This window comes from Centrocercus urophasianus, unplaced genomic scaffold, assembly GCF_019232065.1.
Source record: "Centrocercus urophasianus isolate 14NV4802_14NV808 unplaced genomic scaffold, USGS_Curo_1.0 seq_66, whole genome shotgun sequence".
Classification (NCBI taxonomy): domain Eukaryota; kingdom Metazoa; phylum Chordata; class Aves; order Galliformes; family Phasianidae; genus Centrocercus; species Centrocercus urophasianus.
In genome coordinates this window covers 233,392-249,435 of record NW_024885266.1, presented here as the reverse complement: position 1 = coordinate 249,435, position 16,044 = coordinate 233,392, and the positions used below count along the sequence as shown (strand labels likewise).

General features: G+C 47.3%; 1 protein-coding gene across 2 annotated transcripts in view; it reads right to left on the bottom strand.

Annotated features, from left to right (window-relative positions):
• The window catches only part of RFX2 (regulatory factor X2), a 54,903-nt gene extending 46,546 nt beyond the window's left edge, over positions 1–8,357 (bottom strand). Inside the window, exon 1 of one of the 2 annotated variants that reach the window (XM_042837015.1) lies at positions 8,304–8,357. The gene's annotated coding sequence lies outside the window, so the exon portion shown is untranslated. Of the gene's footprint in view, positions 1–7,657; positions 7,732–8,303 lie in introns of those variants that run through there. The other variant, XM_042837016.1, reaches the window with a different exon arrangement.
• Positions 8,358–16,044: the final 7,687 nt, after the last annotated feature.

Sequence of the window (16,044 nt, the reverse complement as noted above, 5' to 3'; positions counted from 1 at the left end):
TCAGCACATGCTACTGCTGATTTGGGGGAGACAGACGCTTCCAGAGAAGAGATAGCAGGTTCAAGCCTTATCTCAACTTTCTGGTACAAGCTACTAACTTCCATAAACCCTTTTTTATAAATACCTTTTTCATAAAAAAGGAAAAGGTATAAAAATTTCACAGAGGCCACCAGCTGTCATTTCTTCCCAACTTTCAGTTCACTATTAATCCAGGATGGCAATAAGCCAGAAGTGTAAAGTAAATATATATCCATACCCAATTCCCTTGTCTCCAACAAAAGCATTGCATAATGTTCAGGCTGTGTAATTCAGTCCTCATATATAAAGAAAGCAGTGAGGAATCAGAAGATGCATTCACAGTGTGTAACGATGCAACCAAATAGCTGCCAAAAGGAAAGCTATGACAAAAATTCCTTAATAATAGAATAACAGGAGACTCTTCACCCAAGTATTAAGTAATTCTTCAGGGAACATGAATAAGAAATGCAATGCATGATGTATTAATTCAGTAATTTTGTGGCACTTAAGAATAGGACTCGAGTGTTAAGGACAAGAGGTTAGAATACAGCTGGAAAAATTCAATCCACAGCATAAATAGTCTCTTTAAATGTGCAATCAGAGGGAGTGTCACTGAAACTATTTGGTGTTGCTCATCAGATGCTGCAAACAAATCGACACGGAACAACGGTTCTACCTCTCCTGTAGTTTGAGCTACTGAATGTTACTGTTGAAACATTCACTTTTTGACAACTTGTGTTCAGCTGGATTGTAAAGCAGGCTGAAGAATCACTATGCTTGAGGCACTTCAGCAAAACCTTGTCCAATCACTCTTTTCCCCCACAGGCATCTCTCAAAGTAAAGAATTTCTAAGTCCCGTCCAGTCCTCCAGGTCCTCGTGCCCAGAACACGTCTCTGAGCATCCTTTCAGCATCTTTACCAGCCAGAAAAAGACAAGTGTTGAGTTTTTCCCTTCTGAAAAGTGGAAATGAAAGCACAGAGCAATCAAAGCAAGGTTTCCCAAACAGGCTCAGAAGTACTGCTAGATGCAGAGCCTGGAGCAGAAGATGGGAGCTGTAGATCAGAGACAAAGCCGTGCCTCGTGCCATGGTCCTGCAGGGGAGCTCGAGGTGGAACAGCTCCCCGGGAGACCCAGCAAGGACTGGGTGTGGGGACAAATGTGGAGGCAGCATCCTTTGGTGTGCTGTACTCTGCAACCACACTGCATCACAACATATATACATAAATATGGATACAAACATATGCATACATCTCCTCAGAGAGCTACAGATACAGCCCCAGGTCTGAATTAACACATACATTCTGTTGACAGACATCCTCAGCTGTTTTGATACTAAAATCTCTCCTTTCGGTCCTCATTAAAGCAGTGATGATTACAACTTTTTACTAATGAGCTATGAAGGCATGCTACCTATGGAGCTAAAGACAAAACATGTTTCCCTACAGAGCAACAGCAGGGGACTTAAGAACTCCTGAGCATATTGCATTACATTGCAATACACCGCATTAGATTTCACAGGTGATTGCATCCATGAAGCCAATGCAGAAATGAGCCTGGTTCACAGCTTGTGTATGAAAGACGTCCCCTGCTTTGCTGCAATCAGCCATGAGAACGTGGCACCAAAAAAAAGGGCAATGCCTGGCCACCAACAAGCATCCTCTGACCTTGTGGGCCACAACGAACCGGAACACTGTCTCCTACAAATCACCTCCAAAACGTGGATTTGCAGTTTATATATTAAGCACCAATAACAGAGTCTGTGACTGTAACACACCAGCTCATTCCTCCCTGAAGGTAAGGAGAGGTTTGCTCTCAGGGATGCTGATCTCCACCCAGCAGGGCTCTGTAGCTGAGCCAGCCCAAAGATGTTCACGTTCTGCAGGCCCTTGAAGACACATCAAGCTTTTCCCTGGTAACCAAAGGCTGTGGCTACAGCCGTTCCCCAACAATCCCGAGGATTACGCAGCAGGCAGTGGATGAGGCACAGCACTGGAATGTCTTGGACAGGGACTGCAGGGAGGTTGCTGGGACGGCAAAGTGTGCTGCCAGCAGGAAATCATTAACCCCCATCCTGGTCAGAAGGCAATCCTTGCTCTGCCTTCCAATGGAAACTCCTTGGGGCAGACACCAGCCCTGCTGTACCTCTGCACAGAGCTTGGGTAACGTGTTCTCAGATTGTAACAGCTCAAACGTGAATGGTTTTTAACTGACTGTGGAGAATAAGTCTGAAAGAAGTTACTGCTACTCAGTTCCATCTACCTCAAGCCAGGTTAAATACGGGACTGACACAAAATCTCAGAGCCCAGGCCAACCTTTAGGAGCACACAATTTATTAAATGCTACAGCAGTGTTGAGTATGTTTTGTTTTGTTTTAAAAAGCATTCTAACCAGTGTTTAGATGGGGAAGAACGAAAACGTCCAACCAGATATCAAAAAGCATTTTTGGTGCTCCAGTATAATTTGAAGCAGTCATTATCTAATGGTCACAGCACACAAGACAACGCTCTGAAATGTAAATATGTAAACTTATCAGCACAGCAAACAGAAGTCCTGGTCCTCTAACTGCCTGCTGAGGCTCCCATCTGGTAGACATCTTCTGGTCAGGGCATAAACTATTGTAGGAGGTGTTTCTACAGCATCTAACATCTGCAGCACCAGACCTCAAGGCCAGACCATGAGCAGGAGCAGTGCTGCTTTACAGCACCCAGCTCAGGTCAGGGGCTGCTCCTCTCATCAGGTGAGAAGAGCTCATGTTGTAGAGAATGAATACCTGCTGGGAAGAGAGAAGCTGTGAAGATCAGCTTGGTGACCAGAAACCATTATTTCTCTCATGATCTGTACCTGTTAAAGAAATATTTCCTCCCACGATTGGTCATTTAAAATAATGAATATTTGAGAAGATCCACATTTCATCTTCTTCAGGAGGAAGAGGGTGTGTATTTAAATAAAATATTTTATTTAAATGCACAGACTGCCTATAAAGTAGAACCAGTCCGTATGCACTCACATCTACCCCCACGTATCACATCCCAGAGAAGGATTTCAGATTGGTTTCTGACTGTGCCTTCCAAGACAGCTTGGGATGGGGGGAAGACAAAGAAATATACCCATGCACGGAACACTGAGGTTACAGCACTTACAGAGTGTTACTAAAACGCTGCCCTTCCCAGCACATGAAGGATGCTACCTTCAGCAGAAGGCTGCTTCTAAAGCCTGCTGAACTGCCAGCATCCCACACTCAGTACGGATTACAAGAAGTCAGATAACTAACACATTCCCCCAAACAAGTTGCACGTTTGACCAGCGTTATGTGGTGAGCTAGAAATTATCCAGAACTGTTGCAGGGTTGTCGTGGTGGCAATGGGATCTTAGGCTAATACTAAAGAATAGTCTAAAAACAACTAACTAGCTGGCAGCTAGAAGGCTGTTTGCTTGTAATCACTCCACTTGCACTTGTTTTTCCTTTTTCTCTCCTGCCCCTGATGTTCCTTCAGCAGAACTGCCCCCAAGCAGGAGAGCTGAGCCCACACAGAGCCACTGCTGGATGCACCTCAGGGTTGGCAGCACGCACAGCGGCACCCGTGCCTCCTGCACTCACTGTGATTCAGGTTTTGACTACTCAGGAGTCCTCCCTAAAAGGGGTGAAGAATTCAGACATCCTCCCCTCCAGGCATTCCTGCCAACCAGTATTTTCTTTGTGATGACTAGAAGCTTTGGAAAGTCTAAACACCACAAAGATAGGATGAGAAGTTGCTGAGCCCACAGCACAGGCAAACACCAGGCTTCCCAGCACGCACAGCCACGTGCCGTCATCTGTCCTGCATGTGAAGCCAGAGAAGAACCACCTCAGAGATGAAGCCATCTGTGCAGCCTGGACTGTTACAACACACACTGGTGGACAAAGCGGAGCATCAGCACAGGGCGCAGGTCCAGTCAGTGCAACTTTCCCTCTTGTTGAGGGCTTCCTCCAGCAGAGCATTGATTTGTGACAAGAACACAAAGAAGCTGACTCTATTTTGTATTTGCTTTGTACAGTCATCACTGGCACAGCATCCTGTGACCACTGTTTCTTTGAAAGCAACTGCAACAAATTGGCAGTTGCCAATTGCTTTCACAGCTTTGCCACTAGGACACATTTGTACTGCACTGAGACTTCTTTGGCATTTGTTAAACTCTGAAAAAGAAATTCTTAATTTTCTAATAGAAATCTCACTTAGAGGAAAAGCACACTTTGAATTGCTTTTCAAATGCCTTCATCTGGCACTTACTACAGCTCTTAAGTCCTGTGTAACATCAGACTAATAAAACCAAAACAGTTCATAGAGCTTTCTTTGGGAAGAGGCTTTGCTTCTCATGTGCTTCAGAATTCTCCCTGTAAATGCAGTGCTGGATGGATGCTGCCCACACCTGGTCTGATAAGCAGGCTGGATCTCATTGGGTGAGGAAGACTTTCAGTCATTGACATGAAGTTACACGTCTGCACCAAAGGCTGTTTTAACAAGTCAGCTGAATGATGCACGTTGCATCACAAACACGTTCATAAATACATGGCCCAAAGCTGAAGGTGCTGGTTGTTTTCTTCTTTGTATTTGGAAACAGTTTGCCTAACAATGCGCACTGACGTATCTCCATGCTACCCGTGCTATGGAAAGTGATTGTAGGTAGTACCCTTACAAAAGGACTCCTCTTTGCTCAGTGTATTAAGAGGTACATGGCTTGTGCTGAATACATTTTCATCTATTTATATATTTATGGCATAATTAGTTCACACATTACTTAGACAGAGACAGCCCACCACAAGCAAGCCAGCACATTCTTAGACAATAAGGTGGATTTGTGAATGTTTGAACACAGGAATAAAGCACTGCCAGCACAAACAAAACAAACCACCTCCTCTCAGAGCAGGGATCACAGAATGAAAGCCCGTGTGCGTTTCAAACAGGAGAAACACAACCCCACACCTCGGGCTGCACGCACGGTGCTCGGGCCCACAGCTCAGGCTGCAGCTGCCTGGTGTCTGGCGGTAGCAGCGCTGGCATTTATTTCATGGGAGGGAAAGGGGGAAACTGGTTTAAATATAACTCGGCCTCCTCCAACAGAAACTTGGGCTGAGCAGGCGGCTGTAAGATAAGCCTGTTGAATCAGCACTGCCCTCCCTGTTGTGTGACTGCGCACGCCACAGGATGCACATAGATTTAGAGCATTAAAACAGAACGGGGGAAATATGCTAAGATGTGTTAAATCAGCTTTGTTTATAGGCCTGTATTAAAAGCAAAACCGTGTTCTGATTCAACTTAACAGCTGTCAATGCTCCGAGGTGTTACAAGTATGAGACTATTTAAAGACAATGACTGGCGCCATCTATTTCACTTTGATGGAGCCAGGAAAAGCTGTGCTGACTGAGGCTTTAAATTAATGTCAGCTCTGAAGACATTCTGTCACAAAAGGTGTAGGAATGGCAACAAGTGCAGCACTGACTGTTAGTGGCACCTAAATGTTGAATGCTCTCCACAGAGGAAGCACAAGAAGGATGTGGAGCTGATAGAGTGGGTGCAGGAGGATGCTCAGAGGCTGCAGCATCTCTGCTGTGGAGCCAGGCTGAGGGCCTTCAGGGTGGAGAATAGAAGGCTCCAGGGGGGCCTCACTGCAGCCTTCTATGGCCTAAAAGGGGCTACGGCAATTCTTTATCAGGGGATGCTGTGACAGGACAAGATAATGGCTTTGAATCACAAGAAAATATGTTTAGACAAGATATTAGGAAGAAATTCCTCATCATGAGGGTAGTGAGGCTGTCCAGAGAAGCTCCGGTCACCTCCAGGAATGGGACATCCAAGGCCAGGTTGGATGGGGCCCTGGGCAGCCTGATCTGGTGGGGGGCAAGCAGCCACAGCAGGGGTTGGGGATGAGGGGTGCTTTAGGGTCTCTTCCCACACAACCCGTGCCATGATTCTAATTTACCCCAGCAGACAGCAAGGACACACAGCATCTTCAGGGCCATTGGAGGCAATAGCTGCTCATCTCTTCATAAATTACACCTTTAAATTACATTTCACACTCACACAAGCAAAAGGATACAAGAAGTGTATTTCTGCTGTCCCATCCTGCAAGTACACACGCACACAGATATCTACCTAACACACAAGTTAATGCTCACTCTCCAGACCTCACTCAGTTCAAGTCTTAGCATGGGAGCCCCTTCCCTCCCATCTTGCTGCACTGACCCAGGTCACTCTGTGAGGCTGCACCTTGACCTGCACGCCAGCCTTGTAAACCTGTGTGACAAACATACAAAACCTCCTTAGAGAGGGCAGACTGCAGGGTGAGGATGGATTTGCTGCCCTGGGCTGTTTGTTTCCTCCCCTCCAGCAGTCTGTGTCCCTGCTGCTGCCCAGCCTCAGGGATTTTGTGCTCTTGGGCTCTTCCACAGCAAACAGGGCTGCAGGACAGGGACATGGTGCCACAAGAAGAATTCATGAGATGTAAATGACACAGCAGGAAATGCAAAGCAGGGACTGCCCACGGGAACCACTGGGAAGTTTGACAGACCTGGCGTTCCTCTGTAGCACTGGATGCTCCTTATCATCCCCCTTGTATTCACTGGTATTTTTCCCATTATGCAGAAGGCAAGTAGGGACAAAGAAATTCCTGCTGTCAACCCTCACTTTTGCATGTGTTTTTGCCCTTCAGGCCAAAATCCTGCACTTACACAAGGATCCCAAGTTCCTTCTGGAAAGACTGGCATTCCCAAGCCCTGCTGTACAGGAACAGCTTTGAGAACCCGAACTTTCAAGGCTTAAAACAAGAAGCAGAGCACATGCACAATCCCATGCACCTCAAAGCAAAATGTAAGGTGCCCAGCAAGATTCAAACTAACATCACACCCTTTAGCAATATCGAGTGCTAAGATGACAGCTTCTTTTTTCCTTTTTTTAAAATATGATTTTCAAAATGAAACAGCAAAGCCTCCGTGGAAGCCCCCTGTCCCAGCACTGATGTCAGCATCTGACACCACAGCTCAGTCCTACAAGGAGATGGGTTCATCTTGAACTCAAGCAAACCATTGCAGGAAGTAAAATAGAGCAGGATCACAGAATGGCCCGGGTTGGAAGGATTACAAATCTCCAACCCTCCTGCTGCATACAGGGCCACCAATCTTCTCATTTAATACCAGCCCCAGGCTGCCCAGGGCCCCATCCAACCTGGCCCTGAACACCTCCAGGGATGGACGGGGCATCCACAGCCTCTCTGGGCAGCTGTTCCAGCACCTCACCACTCTCATAGTAAAGAATTTGCCTCTCGCTCATAGAACGAGCCTCACAGCAGAACGAGCCAGCTTTACATTTTGATTGATTTCTGTTTTCTTTCTTCCCCCGCCCCATGTCAGCAATGGCTGTGCGTTCTCCACGGGTTTGTAGCTGAGAGTCAAAAAGTTTGGGTTGGAGCAGATGAGAAAACCTTGGCCAACCAATGGCTCTGAAGCTGCGCGTGGCCACTTTAAGGAACAAAAAAAGCATTTTTCCAAGTCATACTTTACCCCGCTTCCATAAGTACGGTTTGCTTCCTCCAAAAACAAACCCAAGAAAACAATCACTTTCATCCCTAAGTCAAAGAAAGATCGAATCCCAACCAGGAACTCACGCTGGAAACAGGCGCACAGACACACAGCCCCGCTCGGGGGGGGGGAAGCGGCTCCGATGGCACAACGTGCTTTATTCACACGGCGGGACGAGCCGGGCGCTGCCGGCAGGGCGGGAGGAGCGGCTCAGCCGGGTCCGGCGCTGCTCCCTCCCCGCCCGGGTTTCCACCTCACCCTCACAGCGTTCCGTTTCTCCTCACGTTCGCTAGATTCCTACAAAAAAACTCCTTCGGTTCCGGGACGTTTGCTCCGTTTCACGGAGCTCTAACGCTTACAACACGACCTTATAACCAAAGAACCCGATAAACTAAAAACCAAACCAACAAATCCATCAATAACTCCCAAAACCAAGCGGGGAAAAGTTGTCACCTCCGGAACACCGCACAACCACCCCCCTCAAACCCCAAACCCCCACTCCGCCCCGGAACTTTCCCTGAGAGCAGCGGGGCCCGGCGGGCGGCTCGAGCTGCGCCCTCACCTCACAGCGCCCGGCCGAGGCCTCGCCCCGCTCAGCAGTCCCGCTCCGCGTCCCCTCAGCAGCGGGACGCCCCACAGCCCAGCCCGTCCCGTCCCGTCCCGCCGCCTCTCCCTGAGAGTTTAAAAAAAAAAAACTCCAAACGGCTCTGAGATCCGACCGGCTCCTCTCACCTGCCCTCCCCGCCGGGTTCAGCGGGTCGCGCTGCGCTCCGGTCGCCGGGGCTGCGCGCCGCTCCCGTTGGCAAGGAACAGTCTCCAGGGCTACGGTCACTATGGCGCCTCGCGCCGGGTCTCGAGGCAACTGTTGCTACCCTCTCCCTGCGCGTCACCGCCCGGCCCCGCCCGCTCCTCTGAGGGGGGGGAAAGGCGTGGCCCGCTCGGTGCCGCCGCTGGTTGGCTTAGAGGCTGTCGATCAAAAGGAAGGCGGGATGTTCTGAGGATCAGCCAATGGTGGAGAGGGGTGGGCGGGGCTGAGAGTTGGCGGGCGCTTTGGCGCTTCGGCGGGAGGCGGGAGGAGGGGGATTGGGGGGCGGAGAGAGTGAGTGAGTGAGAGGCGCTGTGAGGCGGGCGGGAAAAGGGCGCGATGTGGGGCCGGGGTGATGGGGACAAGATGGGGGGAGACGTGGTGAGGCCAGGATGGGTGTTAAGGTGATTGTGGGTAATGAGGGTGAAAGAGAGCGACAAAGTGACGGGACTGAGGAGATGAGGTGATGGAGCTGAGGTAGAGGGGCTGATGTGGGGATAAGCTGAGTGGGGAGACTGAGGTGACAAATGGAGCTGAGGGAGTGAGGGCAGTGTGGGGTTGAGGGGAGCGGGGATGAATGGGGGTGAGGGGAGTGGGAACAGGGGCTGTGTGGGGCTGAGGTGACGGGGTGAGATGGGGTTGGGATAATGATGACAACATGGGGCTGAGGTGGAATAAATGAGGTGATGGGGACAATGCAGAGCTGAGCTGACAGACAAAATGGGCACTGAGGTGGTTATGGACCACTGGGGTGAAATGCTGGCAGAATGAAGGGACAAAGTGGGGCTGAGGCAATGGGGAGATGAGGTGAGTGGGGGTGAACTGGGGCTGAGGCAGTGGGGTAAGAATTGGGACATTGTGGTGATGGGGACAAGATGGGGATGAGGTGACTGGGATGAGATTGGCACTGAGGTGACTGAGGGGCTGCCTGGTGGAATGGGATGATGGGTGCAGGGAGGGCACAGACCCATCTCTGCCATGTAAAGACAGCAGCACCAGCCCTGCAGTGGGGACCATGGGAAAGTAAGTGGTGAGGAGGGGCATCCCCATTCTCCCCCAAAGCACAGACTGTCATCTACCCTTGGCATGGCACAAGGTGAGCCTTCAGTTTATACTGTGGATGCATCTGGAGGCCCCAGTGAAACTGATGATCCAGCAAGCTCTGTTAATTTTTTTTAAAGTTTCTTTTTTTCCTATATTAAATATTGAAAAGTTCCTATTGTCTCATGGGTAACTGGCAAGAAGCTGGAAGCAGACTCCTTGAATTAGCTGCATTTCTGTTCCCTCGCCCTTCCGCACGGCAACATTTGCATGTAAACAGGTTCTTTGTTTCCTAAGAGTTCGTTTGCTTCTGCTGCTGATTTCTCCCTACCTGAACTAATAATTCTCCATGACATCAAAATCGTTCCCATAGCGACCAATTGTGAAGTCACAAATAACAAACAGAGGATTATGGATTGGAGTGGAATACAGGCAGCTGATGCAGACAGGGAGAAGGAATCCTGTTTTAATGCAAATTCTTTAGAAATAAAAGCAAATTGTTGTGCAGCATCGCCCCATGCAGTTGCACAGCTTCCATTTCTCACCCCAGAAAGGGCTGCATTTCTTTTGTGGGTGGAATAATATGATTGGAGTGCTTGAAGTTAGACCTGGGGGATGTGTTGGATAAGGCTAGGAACAGCATAATTTGTCACGCCACACCAAGTGATCTATTTAACAACAAATGTTTCTTGATGTAGCGTTTGTCACAAGTTTTAAAGAACCAGCTATAGTGCAGTCTACAGAACGCTTGGCTCGGGCTGAGCTGCTGCATAGCTGGAAGTCTCTGCTGAGCACGGAGCTAAAGAGTGTACTGAGGAGCCATCTACTGGCTGCAATAACTGAGAACAGCTCGCAGTGCCCGCCTAGAGCAGGTAAATTTGCAGTCCTGTCACTGCTCAGATAGCCATTTGCACGTGATTGGCACTGCAGGGCTTTGGCATACTATACTGGAGAAAACCGCGTACCACGTCACTGTCTGTCCGTGGTTGGAAGATGTAACTGGTATTTTTATGTTGTTGGCAGTGACAGATACAAAACCTATGGTTCCTGGATGAGAATTGCAAAAGATGCAGCAACCTTGTTACTTTTGTTTCTGCCTGTATATGAATGTTTCCTCTACACGTATGCTAATAGATGTTTGCAAGCATATCCTCTGTGCCCTCCTGGAAACAACTCAGGCTGGAAATTCAGCAAAACTCATCAGGTGTTGTTTCCTTGAAATCCCTTCCCAGAAGAGGAAAGTGACCAGGAGAGACCTGAAAGAGTTTGCTCTATGAAGAAGGGTATTTGTAGCCTCAGGCGTACATTTTTAAGTCTTGACATGAAGTCCTTGCCTCTGCCACAACAGCAGGTGTCCTGAATGCACGCAGACTGAAACGTGCCCATGACTGTGAGCTCTATTCTGCCATACTGGGAAAGAAAGAGAATGTTTAGTACTGCACCTCACATTCTTCCTCTGCTGGGGGGTGATGGTAGCCTGGATACAGATTCCTATAAAAACAAATCAGTGTGTACAAACCTTTCCAGGTAGTTAAAGCAATTCCCTTGGAAATGAATATGGACTAGCAGCAAGTACACCAGCTCCTGCTGACCCATCTTGTGCCAGACATTCTGCAAAGAAGAGACAAATTCTCTTGTTTCCTGTCATTACGTGCAGGCTGTTTTGTGTCTGTCCCTAAGAAAGAGATGGTGAAAGTAACACATCGCTAGGAATGTGAAGCTTTTAATCGTTGTCACCTTGCATTAGTAATAGGTGACAGGTTTATATTCTAAAAGGTTTATGTTTGCAACAAAAGGGTCATGGTGATGATGGTGATGACCCCGAGCCTGGCTTTGTGCCTAAGGTTTGGTGCAGTTTTACTCCTAAATAAGAAATTATTAACAGAAGTACAGCTTTAAAAAGGAGCAGGGATATGTCCTGCCTCTAACTGCAGGCAAGTGGAGCAGGAGTGTGTGTTAACCTGCCTGCCTTCAGAGCTGTCATGCCCTGCTCACTCAGTTCTGCATCCTTCTCTCAAGGTTAAAATCACCAAGGAGTGCAGCACAGACCCGAGCTTATAAGAGCTTTGGAGTAGAGAGGGAAGCACTCTGCTCCCTGCTTCCTATCCCACTTATTTCAGTTCCAGCAGTGAGCCCTGCTTAATGAAAACTGAGACATGCTCAGTCTTCGAACAGTTTTTGGAAGCAGGTGCTGCCAAGGAAAACAGCATCTTTATAAGACTCGATAGAAAACTTCTGAGTTTTGCTTTCTTTCTTTTTCTCTCGGAGAAACACAGTGAAATCTCTGCATGCTCTTCTCAATGGCTGGGAAAAATCTCCATGAGGCGTGTTAACAGGAGCAAGGAGAAGCCTCACACTGACGTGGAATAAAGGGTTTCATGATGATTTTTTCTGTAGCGTTTTCTGAAAAGTATGTCAGAGCCGAAGCCAAGGAAGTGCGTGGAATTTGTACCCATGGAGACTCCAATAACACAGCCAGCTCCAAACCCACAGGATTATTGGTGTTGTTACCTAACATATCAGGAACAGAGTTACTGGAAAAAGGGGAGAAAGAGATTGAAAGTGAGTGAGAATAGAAATCAGAGAGGTTGAATGTTGCAGGACCGTGGAAGGCTTTTGGGTCTGCATCTGATCACAGGGTTGAGGTTGGTTTTCAGTGGGTTTCTGTGAGAGTTATCTTGGAAAAACTCACAGGACAGCGTTGTGTGTGTGAGCCTCAAAGTCATCCTGGTTGCAATGTTCAGAAGTTAAAAGGAAAGTATTTCACTTTTCTTTCACAGGACTGTAGTCCTTAAAGCAAGGTTATTTAAATGGCAACTTTTACATGAAGGTGTCATTGATTAATGAGCAGTAAAACAGAAAAGAACAGTTTGTGAGAAATCATCTGACACACTTATAAATCAACAAAAAACAGGACCTCTTTTACCTATGTTTTACCTGACAGGTTTCACTCTTCCCTTCTCTTAAAGTCTTGCATCTTAACCAGCGATGTCCCAGCCTCTCCTTATTCAGAGTGTGCAAGCTGGGCAATTTCCCCCCTCCCCATTTCCAGCCTAATTCTCACTGGTTGCAGTGAGTTCCTCCCTGTTGTTCTGTTCATGTGGGAAATGGGAACCAGATTTACATCTTTTTCTTTACAACACCTGATGTGTTTGAGGATTGCTCTCTCTCTTCTCCCCAGTTCTCTTGCTTTCTGCATTTTTTGCTAAGAAAAATCTAGGTCTGTCCTACAGAGATGCTATGTAGGTAGTTGTTTCTCTTCCTGCAGCAACATGGTCGCTTATTCCTGCCTAAGCAGGGTGCTTTGCATTTGGTGGTATTGAATTGCATTCTGTTTACTTTGGATCACTGCTCAAATTTATGAAGAGCTTAATGAAATCCTTAAGAGGCACCTGCAGGCCTTCCCAGCTCAGCTCTGCCTGCAATGTGTTGCTGCAGATCTGTTATCACTTCAGCTTTTAGAGCAGGTTTCTCTTCTGTTTTACGTCTTGTGTGGAATCTGCACCTCTGCAAGACACGTGCAAAACATTTTGAAAGGTGCTTATGCTTTCAGAAGTGACAATTATTATGTGAAATCCAAAGCAGATCTCTGTCTCACCCTGCCAGCAGTAGCCTAAAATGCTTAATAATGCCCAGCACACAACCTTTGATAAAGCACCTTCTGGAAGTTAGCCAGCTCTATCCTGGGAGGCTGGATAATAATCATAGGGTTGCTATTTTTAATTAGGACCTGTCTGTCATTTGTTGTGCCAAACTGGTCCCTGGAATTAATTTTCCCTTCTTTCGTGCTCCTGTTGCATGCACCAGATCTCATCCCTTTCAAACTTGGATAGTTCCAAGGTGGATCTGCTGAATGAGTTGTAAGAAAGCTGTGGGTGAAGAAAGAGAAGAAACAAGGCCTGGTGGTGAGGTATCACGTTTGCTGCAGTTACCTCCTACCCACAGGAGGGCAGCTGGAACGCAGTTAAATCCTGTCTCATAATCGCTGCACAAAGGGACTGTTTGAATTAGTTCGACTGAAAGGAAATTCTGACCAAAAATAGTCTCTTTTTGATGGTAAAAGCCCTGCAAATGTCATGTGATCCTTCCTCACCTGTGAAAAATACAGTTTTGGTAGCTGATAATGAAATACAAATGGAATCACTGCCTTGTTTTACTGAGAAAAGGAAAACTTTCTCAGAAGATCAAGAACAACAACAACAAAAAAGTCTTCTGTCTTTTTATCTTAAAAAAAAAACTTGTTTGCTCGTGTTCAGGCAGTTCTAATGGGGGGAGAATCCTCATCATTACCCATCAGACATCAAACCCACGCAGCACTTTGCTATCAGAAAGCTTTCTGTGTCAAGTTCACCCATCAGTGTCAGATTTTACTGCTGAGTAATCTCTGCACACCTGATGTAGAATATGAGGAGCCTGAACTGGTGGCTCCATCTGTTTTACCAAAGCATAGGTAGCATCATCCAATGCAAGCTAAGAAGATCGCCCAAGCCAATCCATTTTGTTAATATATATGGATATAATATCAGTGAAAAATTTAACATATTGATTTTAACTAGTGATGCAAAATGGATGAGTTCTATTTTTGTGGGCAGGTGGCTGCTCAGCTTGAGAGCAGAGTAAATCTCCATGCAGATACTCCTGGGGAAACGCCTTCAAGCAACTGACAGCAAAGTGGAACTACGGCCTTTCCTGCACAGAGCTGCCACATCTGGAGCAGTGCTGCGTGCTGATTCTGCTGGGTGAGTGCCTGCTCAAATCGTAGCCCCAGGTATGCTGTCTTCTGCATCATCAACTTCTCAATTTGCTGCTGGCCAAATAAAGGCTCTCTTCTGTGCTTTTGGCTGGACTTAAAAAAACAAATCTGTTGAGAGTTGATTTTCCAATGCCATACTGGAATTTCCCAATGGCACCAGAATGCACATCGTTGTCTGCCAACACTCTGACTGTGTTTCTTCAGCAGGAAAGTGAATTCAGGCCTGCACTTATTCTAATGTTACAGGCACTGTCCTGTCATGCAAGCACACCACAGCACTGCTGCTTTCCTTTCAGCCTTATCTAAACTGAGGGAAAACAGGTGAGCCTGAAGATGAGAGAAAGAAAGGACATCCAGCCCTTCCCTTTGCCCTTTATGGATTTCCACTGAGTGGCAGCAAGTTTCACAACAGTTTGCAGCAAAATGCACGGCGCAGTAAGGCTGGAGGCAGCATGCAATGCCTGGTGTGCACCGTGCTCTGCTTACAGAGGTGGCTGCTGGTCTGAGTGAGCCCAGAAGTCCAGTGGATTTGAGCCGCACTCTGAACAGGTTGCTGGTCTCAACCTTGTGTCTTCCCCCAGCCATTACTTTTTTTTTTTTAGCAGACGTCCAAATGTTCTCTGACCCCAGAAATTTCCTTTCTCAGTATTTATCTGGAGTTTTAGATGCTTGGTTTGGCCAGGGCTGCCTGGAAATCCTGGGCGTTGTGTATTGCCATGGAAAAAGCAGTTCTGCCGCCTTGCTGATGGGGGTCTTTGTATCACACCCAGCATGGAGAGGTGCCTCCAAGACCCACAGGAACTGGGAAAGCATGCGTCCAAAGCTTGGATGTGGCCAAAGGCTGTCATGTTGATGTAACTGTGGTCATGTTGATGTAACTGAATCAGTACAGTGTGTCAACACAGCTTCTGTACGGAGGCAACACTGAGGTAATTAAACTCTCAGTGACTGAATAGTTCTGGCATAAGATTCTAGTAGAACAGGGAAATTCCCTTCTGTAAAACACGAAAATTCCTTTCTGTTGCAAGGAGCAAAAATGACTGTCTCACTTTTCCGTACAACTACAGACAGGTTAGAAGAGAGAAACCAGCAATGCAGGGAGGGAGAGACAGACGGGGTCAGTGGGGTGATATGACAGGAATGGAACACAAGATCAACAAAGCAGGGCTTAAGTGGGGTCACCTCAGACACGTGCATGTAAGGAAAGAAGAAATCCCACAAACCCTTGCTGGAAAGTCTATGCACCAGGGTACATTTCTGAAGCCTGCGTGTTGATACAGGAAATAAGGGAAATAAACATGGTGAGTTAGAGACAGGTGTGCAGCTGCAGGGCCACAGTCCTGTTGGGATCACACAGATACGGTGGCATGGCTCCCACAGCTGGAGTGCTGCAGGGGGCAGAGACAAGCCTTTTAGAAGGGACAGTCAGGAAGCAGGTCATAAGAAACCCAGGTGGTTCCTGGAGTGTCAACAACAGCTTCCTCACCCAAAGGATGGAGGAGCCACTAAGGAGAGGTGTTTTGTTAGAAGGTGAGGTCAGTGAGCATCTAGCTCATGTTGCTGTTCAGTCAGTGCAGCAGCATGCACTGGGACTGCAGAAAAGAAATGCCCAAAACAAAACTGAAAAATCCCTCCCCCTAAGCTGTTACTAGCACTTCTAAAAAGGTCTTGTGTGAAGGCAGCTATGCTAGCAAAATAAAAAAAGGATCTGTTTTTTACATTATTTTTTTCTAGCTTAATATTAATAACAGACAGCTTCTGGCTGAAGATGTTACACTTTCATCAGCTTTTTATTTCCTTACAGGTAGAGTTATTTTCTCCATTTCTCTTCTGACACAGCAGTATATGTGACTGCTGCCCAGTCTGCAGCTGTG